The sequence below is a fragment of the Phascolarctos cinereus genome, unplaced genomic scaffold (assembly GCF_003287225.1).
Source record: "Phascolarctos cinereus isolate Bilbo 61053 unplaced genomic scaffold, phaCin_HiC Scaffold_9;HRSCAF=440, whole genome shotgun sequence".
Lineage (NCBI taxonomy): Eukaryota > Metazoa > Chordata > Mammalia > Diprotodontia > Phascolarctidae > Phascolarctos > Phascolarctos cinereus.
Window position 1 is genome coordinate 207,460,020 of NW_027556402.1, and position 9,625 is coordinate 207,469,644.

A 9,625-nucleotide genomic window follows, 5' to 3' on the forward strand; every position below is an offset into this window, starting at 1 on the left:
TCTCCTTCTAATCAGTTGTTTGATTTCCTCATCGTCTGTGGGCTGAGAGCTCCAGAAGCAGCAGCCTCCTTTCTCACCCAGGTCTGACAGACCTTTCCTACTGACCTCTAAGTTGTCTTTGGTGTTTGTGGGTTGGGAAGTCTGGAAACCACCACAACTGCCAGTGATTCAGTCCCCGGTGGCCTGCTCCAGGTTTGCTGGGGCTGGGTCTATGCTGGCATAACTTGCACTGGACTGCACTCCTCTCTCAGCCTGGTGCAACAGATCTTTCCTGTAAACCTTCCAGGTTGTCTTGGGGCTGGAAATTTGTAACACTCTGTCTTTTTGTGGGTTCTGCTGCTCTAGAATTTGTTTAGAGTAATTTTTTGCAGGTATTTGCAGGAGTTTGCGGGAGAGCTCAAGTGAATCCCTGCTTTTATTTCGCCATCTTGGCTCCACCCTTTAGAAATTAACTTTTCATGAGAAAATTTGAATTGCATTTACCTCTCATTCTTCCTCGAAGTCATCTTTGTCAATTTCTGGGTCTGTAACTCTGGTTCAGTGCCTCTTGGATTTCATCTGCATCTTCCATCCTATCTTCCAATTGGACTATCCTCAATTTGGTCAATTTTGACTTGCTTTTATGCTTTCTTCATTTCTTTTTACACTTAATTTCTTAGCATCCACCATTGTTTGGGTGTCTTTTAATGACTGGGTAGTATAATTTGCTTGTTCCACATTAAAGACTGTTGTGAAAGATTGTCTCATTGTTGGTCATACATTCATTTCAGATTTAACATTGTCAAGGCTTTCTGTTTTACCATATTCTTTGCAGGTCCTTCTCTCATGGTTTTTTTTTTTAACCAGATCTTTATATTTTGCTCTCTTTGAGTCAAGTCTGTAAATCTTCTTGTTAACTGATTCTACTCTGCTGTCTACTATGCCGATGCAGTCTGTCAAGTTGGGTGGCAGTGCCTTGGGCTTTGATTGCTGAAGAATCAGTTTATTTTTTCAGCTACAGAGTGGTTCTGCTCATTTCACTCTTCATTATTTCACGAACATCTTCCCATGCTTTTCCAAAATTAACCAGCTCATCATTTCTCATACACTCATAACATTGCATTACAATCATATGCCACAAGTTGTTTAGCTGTTACCTAGTTGATTGACCTCCTCTCAATTTCCTGTTTTTTGTTTTTTTTTTTTTGCCATCACAAAGAGAGCTGCTATAAATATTTTAGAACATATAAGTTCTTTTCCTTTTTCCCCAATCATCTTGGGAAACAGACCTAATCGTGGTATTGCTGGGTAAAGGGGTAACACAGTTTTAGAACTCTTTGGGCATAACTCCAAATTGCTCTCCAAAATGGTTGAATCAGTTCACACACAGTTCCACCAGCAGTGTATTATTGTCCCTATTTTTCCACATTCTCTTCAACATTTTTCACTTTCCCTATCATTTTAGCCAATGACAAATATGAGATATATCAAAGTTGTTTAAATTTATATTTCTCTAATAAATAATGACAGAACATTTTTTCATATGACTATAGATAGCTTTGATTTCTTCATTCAAAAACTACTTTGTCATATCTTTTGACCGTTTATCAATTTAAGAATGACTCATATTCTTATAAATTTGACAAAGTTCTTTATATGTTTGATAAGTGAGACATTTTTCTGAGGAACTGTCCATAAAATATTTCCCCCAATTTTCTACTTTCCTTCTAATCTTGGCTACATTTTTTTTAAAAATACAAAACCTTTTTAAATTTAATGTAATCAAAATCATCTATTTTATACCTTGCAATGCTCTCTATCTCTTGTTTATTCCTAAATTCTTCTCCCATCCATAAGTCTGATAGGTGATATGTTCCATGTTCTTCTAATTTTCTTATATCTCTCTTTATATATCTAGGTCATGTATCCATTTTGACCTTATCTTGGTATGATGTAAGATAGTGGTCTATGCCCAATTTCTCCCATATTGCTTTCTAGTTTTCCCAACATTTAAAAAAATCAAATAATTAATTCTTATCCCAAAATCTTGAATCTTTACATTTGTCAAACAAAAGGTTGCTATAATTATTTACTACTGTGTATTATATGTCTACTGTGTTCCACTGGTCTACCTTTCTGTTTCCTAGCCAGCACCAGATAGTTTTGATAATTACTGCCTTACAATATAGTTTAATAGGGGCAGCGAGTTGGCACAATAGATAGAGCTCCAGCCTTGGGGTCAGGAGAACCTGAGTTCAAATCTGGCTTCTGACACTTTAAACTTACTAGCTGTGTGACCCTGGGCAAGTCACTTAGCCCTAATTGCCTCGCCAAAAACAAAATAATATAGTTTAATATCTGGTACTACTAAACCTCTTTCCTTGGCATTTTTCATCAATTCTTTTGATATTCTTAACCTTTTGTTCTTCCAAAGGAATTTTATTATTTTTCCTAGCTCAATAAAATAATATTTTCAGTAATTTGATTTGGAATATGGTATTAAATAAATACATTAGTTTTGGTAGAATTATCATTTTTATTATGTTTTCTCTGACTGCCTGTGAACAATTAATATTTCTCCATTTATTTAAGTCTGACTTTATTTGTATAAATATTATTTTATAATTATGTTTATGTAGTTCCTGGGGTTGTCTTGGCAGGTATACTCCCAGGTATTTTATACTGTCTATAGTTATTTGAAATGGGTATCTCTTACTATCTCTTCTTGCAGGGTTTTGTTGGTGATATATAGAAATACTGAGATTTGTGTGGGCTTATTTTATATACTGCTATGTTGCTGAAATTATTAATTGTTTCAATTAACTTTTTAGTTGAATCTCTCAGATTTTTCAAGTATGTCATCATATCATCTGCAAAAAAGATGGTTTTATTACATCATTGTCCATTGTGATTCCTTCAATTCCTTTTTCTTCTTTCATTGCTATTCTTAGCATTTCTAATATAATATTGAATAATATTGGTGATAATAAGCATCTTTTTTTCACTCCTGATCTTACTGGGAAGGCTTCTAGCTTATCACTACAAATAATGTTTGCTGATGATTTTTGGTAGATGCTTCTTGTCATTTTAAGATGAAATCCATCTATACCTATGCTTTCAAGTGTTTTTAGTAAGAATGAGTGTTGTATTTTGTCCAAAGGTTTTTTTGCATCTACTGATATAATCATATGATTTCTTGTTATTTTTGTTATTGACATAATCAATTATGTTAGTAGTTTTCCTTATATTAAACCATCCTTGCATTCTTGACATAAATCCCACTTGTTCAGAATGTATAATCTTTTTGTATGTGTGTGTGTGGCAATCGGGGTTAAGTGAATTGCCCAGAATCACATAGCTAGTAAATGTTCTGTGTCTGAGGCCAGATTTAAACTCAGATCTTCCTGACTCCGGTGCCGGTGCTCTATCCATTGTGCTACCTAGCTGCCCCCAAGAATGTATAATCTTATGTATAACCTTTATGATATATTGTTGTAGTCTCTTGGCTAGTATTACATTTAAGATTTTTGCATCCATAATAGTGAATGAAATTGGTTTATAATTTTCTTTCTCTGGTTTTGCTCTTCCTTGTTTAGGTATCAGCACCCTATGTCCTTCATAAGAGGAGTTTGGTAAAATTCCTTCTTTGTCTATTATTCCAAATAATTTATTTAATATTGGAATTAACTGATCTTTGAATGGTTAGTAGAATTCACTTGTAAATCCATCTGGTCCTGATTTTTTTTTAGGAAGCTCATTTATGACCTGTTCAATTCTTTTTCTTAAATAGGTTTATTTAGATATTCTATTTCCTCTTCTGTTAATCTATTTCTATTTTTGTTTCTATTTTTGTAAGTATTCTTCCATTTCACTTAAATTGTTAAATCTATTGGCATATAATTGGGTAAAAGAACTCCTTATAATTAATTTCATCTTCATTAGTGGTATATTCACCCTTTTCATTTTGGATGGTTATGTTTTGTTTTTTTTCTGTCCTTTTAAAAATCATATTAGCCAGTGTTTTATTTATTTTATTATTATTTTTTTTAATAAAACCAACTCTTAGCTTTATTCATTAATTCAGTAGTTTTCTTGCAGTCAATTTTATTAATCTTGCCTTTAATTTTTAGGATTTCCAATTTGGTGTATAACTGAGGATTTTAAATTTGTTGTTTTTCTAATTTTAAAATTGCACACCCAATTCATTGGTCTGCTCTTTCTCTATTTCACTGATGTAATCATTTAGAGACAGAAATTTTCCTCTGATTATTGCTTCTCCTGCATCCCATAGGTTTGGCATGTTGTCTCATTATTGTCATCCTCTTTAATGAAATTATTGATTGGTTTTATGATTTGTTCTTTAACCCACTGATTCTTTAAGATTAAGTTGTTTAGTCTCCAATTAACTTTTAATCTGTGTTTCCATGGTCCCTTATTAAAGATAATTTTTATTGCACTGTGATCTGAAAAAGATGCATTTAACATTTCTGCTTTTCTGCATTTAGCTATAAGGTTTTTATGCCCTAATATATGGTCAATTTTCATGAAGGTGTCATGTACCACTGAGAAAAAGGTATATTCCTTTCTATTCCCATTAATTTTCTCCAGCTATCAATCATATCCAGCTTATCTAAAATTCTATTCATCTCTTTGATTTTTTTGTATTTATTTTTTGATTAGATTTATCATCATCTGGGAGGGGCAGATTGAAGTCTCTCAGTATTATAGTTCTGCTATCTATGTCTACCCATAATTCATTTAGCTTTTCCTTTAAAAATTTGGATACTATAGCATTTGGTGCCATATAGGTTTAGTATTGATATTACTTCATTATCTAGAGTAGCTTTTATCAAAATGTAGTTTCCCTGTTTTTATTTTTTAAATTAAATGTATTTTAGCTTTAACTTGTCTGAGATCATAATTGCTACCCCTTCTTTTTTTTCTTTCACATCATCTGAAGCATAACAAATTCTACTCTAACCCATTATTTTCACTCTGTGTGTACCTCTCATTTTAAAATGTATTTCTTGTAAACAACTTATTGTCCAATTCTGGTTTTTAATCCATTCTGTAATCCATTTCTGTTCTATGGGTGAGTTTATTCCATTCACATTCAAATTAATAATTACTAGTTGTGTATTTCCTTCCATTCTATTTTTTTCCTTACTGTTTATTGTTCTCTTCCTCTCTTTTTACCCTATCTCTCCTCAAATGTCTAATTTACTTCTGACCATTGCCTCCCTAATCTGCATCCCTTCTAAAAGTCCTTCCTTTATCCTCACCCCTTCCCCTCCTATTCCTTGTTCTACCCATCCTTCAAATAGTCCCTCCCTTATCCTCTCCTGTTACCCTCCAATTTCTTGATCTGTTCAGCCTTCTAAGAGTCCCTCCCTTATCCTTTCCTTCACCTTCCTATTTCTTTGTTAAGTTAAGAAGATTTTTATACCATTCTAAATACGTATGTTATTCCCTCTTTAACCTGGTTCTGATGAGAATGAAGGTCTAGCACTACCAGCCCTCTACCCCTCCTGCCTCCAATGTAACAGTTCTTCCATTCATGTCCCATTTATATGAGATAATTGCTCCATTTTACCTCTCCCTACCCAATCTCATTTTTTAGGATCATCCCATCATATTCAATTCAATCCCAAGCCTTTTATCTATGTATGTTCTTTCAAACTACCCTAATAATGATAACATTCTTAAGAGTTACAGGTAATATTTTTTCCATACAAGAAGTAAACAGCTTGACTTTATTAAATCCATTATAATTAGTCTTTCATATTTACCTTCTTATGTTTCTCCTGAATCTTATAGGTCAAAATTTCTGTTCAGTTCTGGTCTTTTGTCACAAAGACCTCGAAATCCTTTAATTCATTAAATGCCTACTTTTTTGATTCAGGATTACACTTAGCTTTGCTGGGTAAGTTATTCTTCATTGCAAATCTAGTTCTTTTGATCTTTGGAATATAATGTTCTGTGCCCTTCCATTTTTTAATGTAGAAGATGCTAAATCTTGTGTTATCCTGACTGTAGCTCCACAGTATTTAATTTTTTTCCCCCTAGTTGCTTGCAGTATTTTTTCCATCAACTTGGAGCTTCAAAACTTGGCTATATTGTTCCTGTGAGATTTCATCTTGTAATCTCTTTCAGGTGATGATGAGTGGATTTAAAAAAAAATTGCATTTTAATCTCTCATTCTAAAACTTCAGGGCAATTTTATGTATTTATTTATTTTTGCTTTTTGGTGAGGCAATCAGGGTTAAGTGATTTGTGCAGGGTCACCCAGCTAGTAAGTGGCAAGTATCTGAGGCCAGATTTGACAGGTCCTTTGGCATTTTCCTTAATAACTATACAGTGTCTATTCTCTTTTTTTGAATCATAACTTTCAGGTTGTCCAACAATTCTTACATTGTCTCTCCTTGATATATTCTCCAGGTCAATTGTTTTTCTAATGAGATATTTCACATTTCTCTTCTATTTTTTAATTGTTTTGATGTTGTCTTATTATTTCTTGGTGTTTTACAATATCATTAGCTTCCCCTTGCACAATTCTAATTCTAATTCTTATTATTATTTTAGGCAATTGGGGTTAAGTGACTTGCCCAGGGTCATGCAGCTAGTAAGTGTCAAATATTTGGTCTGAGGCCACATTTGAACTCAGGACATCTTGACTTCAGGACCAGTGCTCTATCCACTGTGCCACCTAGCTGCCCCTCCCAATTCTAATTCTTAAGGAATTATTTTCTTCTGGAAGTTTTTGGATCTCTTCTTCTAGTTGGTTGACTTTCTTTTCATAATGTTCATGATTTTCTTTCATTACTCTTATTTTTTCCTAATTTTCCTCAACCTCTCTTATTTAATTTTTAAAATCCTTTTTAAGCTCTTCCAAGAACTCTTTTTGTGCTTGTAACCATTTGACGTTTTTCTTTGAAGTAGAAGTAGCTGTTTTGACTTTACCATTTTCTTCTGAGTTTGAACCCAGAGTGTTTCTTTCTCTTTTGCTTACTCATTTTTTAGTGGCTTATTTCTTGGCTGTTAACTTCATGTTACAGTTGGGCTTTGGTCCCAAGATGTGGGGGATACTGTCTCAAGCTTCAGGTTTTTTTGTGCTGTTATTTTCTGAGCTCTATCTAAGGGCCTGACCCTAGGTACTCCTCACTGCCCATGAACATTGACCAGGGCCCCCAGCAACACTGTCACCTCAAACTCTCTTACTCCCTGTGGTCCTTCCTGCAGCTGCAAGCTTCAGCTTAACCTTCTGCTCTGGAACCAAAATCAGGGACTCCCCTCTTCTGTGAGTGCCCACAGGCAGCCGGGCCCCATCCTTTATGGCCACACGCACCAGCATTTGCTCACTCCTCCTCACCCACACCAACAGCCTGGGACTGAGTCTAGTCAGCACACCTGGTGGAGGGCCCATCAATTGTCCCCTGATCAACTCTCTGACCCCCACACTGGCTGTGAGGTGAAAGTTATTGAAACTGAGGCTGATATCCCACACAGCTACCCTTAGGGCTTCTTGTGTGTTGATTCAACACTATCTCCCCAGAGGTATTTGTGCTTCAATCAAGCCAGGTCACTGACCCCTTACCCAGGGAGATTGTGTTTTTCCTACAGTCCTCCCAAGTTGTTTCAGGCAGACAATTTCTTTATCCTGACTTGTAATTATTTCTCCCACTCAAAGTTCACTTTGAGGCATTATTTTAACTTATTTGTGGGGATATTTGGGAAAGCCAGGTAATTTCCTGCCTTATTCCACCATCTTACCAGAATCCTCTCATTCACCCTATGTTAATCAGAAATAAAGCTCACATTTCTCATGTAGGTCATTGCTAATATGCCTTTTCCAGTCACAGTTGGCCAGTTTTTGAGTGGAAAGGATTAGAAAAAACACAGCTGCCAACAATAGCATGTGTTTTTTTTTTTATCACATCAAAGATGATCTACAATAGGTACCTCCATTTCTTCTCCTCTCATTCTCTTTTTAATTGTTTACAGTCTCTCTTCCATTCTTATCATTCAATCAGAAACTCATTATCTAAAATTACCAATGATCTCTAAATCACCCAATCCAGTAACCTTTCCTTAACCCTCATCCTGGACCTTTCTGCAGTTTTTCACATTGCCAATTACCATCTTACCCTTGATCCTTTCTTGTCTTTAGGTTTTCAGGGCATCATTCTCTCTTGGTTCTCCTCCTATCTATCCTATTCAATCTCTTTTTTGTATCTTCGTTCAGGTCACACCTGCTTATGAGTATCCCATATGTCTTTGTCCTGGTCCCTCTTCTTTTTTTCCTCTATTTAATTTCACTTGTTGATCTCTTTACCTTCCATAGATTCAATTTCCATCTTGGTGCTGATGATTCTCAAATCTGCTTATCCAATCTTAACTTTTCTGTTGACCTCCAGTCTCACATTTCCAATTGCCTATTTGACATCTTGGACTGGACGTGCTCTAGGCATCTTAAACTCTATGTGCCCCAAACTGATCAAATTATCTTTCCCCTTGAACATTGCCTCCTTCAAAACTTCCCTATTACTGTGGAGGGCTCCATCATGCTTTCTGTCCATAGCTTCACAACTGAGTTGTCAACTTTGACACCTCATTGTTTCTCACCATCCTCACATCCAATGTATTGCCTATCAATTTTTTCTTTGCAACATCTGAATATGGCCTATTCTCGCCTGTGATATTGCTACCACCTTAGTGTGTAGGCTTCATCTCCTCACACCTGGACCATCGCAATAACCTGATGGTTGATTTGCCAGTCACACGTCTCTCCCTATTTTAGTTCATAGAACATTCAAGTGTCCTAAAGCACAGGTCCAAACATCTTACCCTTCCTATCTCCCCCAGCCCTGACTCAAGAAACTCTATCAGGCTGCCTATTACTTCCAAGATAAAATGTAAAATCATCTATTTGGCATTTAAGATACTAAATAACCCAGCACCCTTCAACATTTCCAGTCTTCTCATATCTGACATTGTCCACACCCACATACTTTTTGATCCAATGATACTGGAACTTTGCTATTCCTTGAAAAAGATCCATTTCTTAGTGCTGAGCATTTTCCCTGGCATTATCCTCTGTCTGAAATGCTCTCTTTCCTTATCTCTACTTCATGTTTTTGCTGGCTTCCTGTAAGTCCTAGCCAAAATCTCACTTTCTCTAGGAAGGCTTTCCCAGTCCTTTTTATATAGTAGTGCCTTCCTTTATTGATTATTTCCTATTTACCAAATATATATGTATGCAATATATATATGTATATATACATATATATGTATAGCTTGTTTATATATATTAGTTTGCATATTATCCCCCTCATTACATTGTAAGCTCCTTGAGGGTAGAGTCTTTATTCTATATTTCTTTGTATTCCCTAGCACTTAGCAGTGCCTCACATATAGTAGACTCTCTCTCTCTCTGTCTCTCTGTCTCCCCCCCATATATAATATATACACACGCACACATATATATATATATACACAGACACACACACACACACACACATATATATATGTATATATACTTCCTCCTTGATAATAATATTTAAATAATCTTTTTTTTTTCTCTGTTGTGGACAACTAACTTTAGACTGATAACAGAAAAATCCCATGGTGACTGGTGAGATGATACCAA

At 35.3% G+C, this 9,625-nt stretch overlaps 1 pseudogene; it reads right to left on the reverse strand.

Annotated features, from left to right (window-relative positions):
* Positions 1-486: 486 nt before the first annotated feature.
* On the reverse strand, positions 487-7,402 carry LOC110221020 (charged multivesicular body protein 5 pseudogene; annotated as a pseudogene).
* Positions 7,403-9,625: the final 2,223 nt, after the last annotated feature.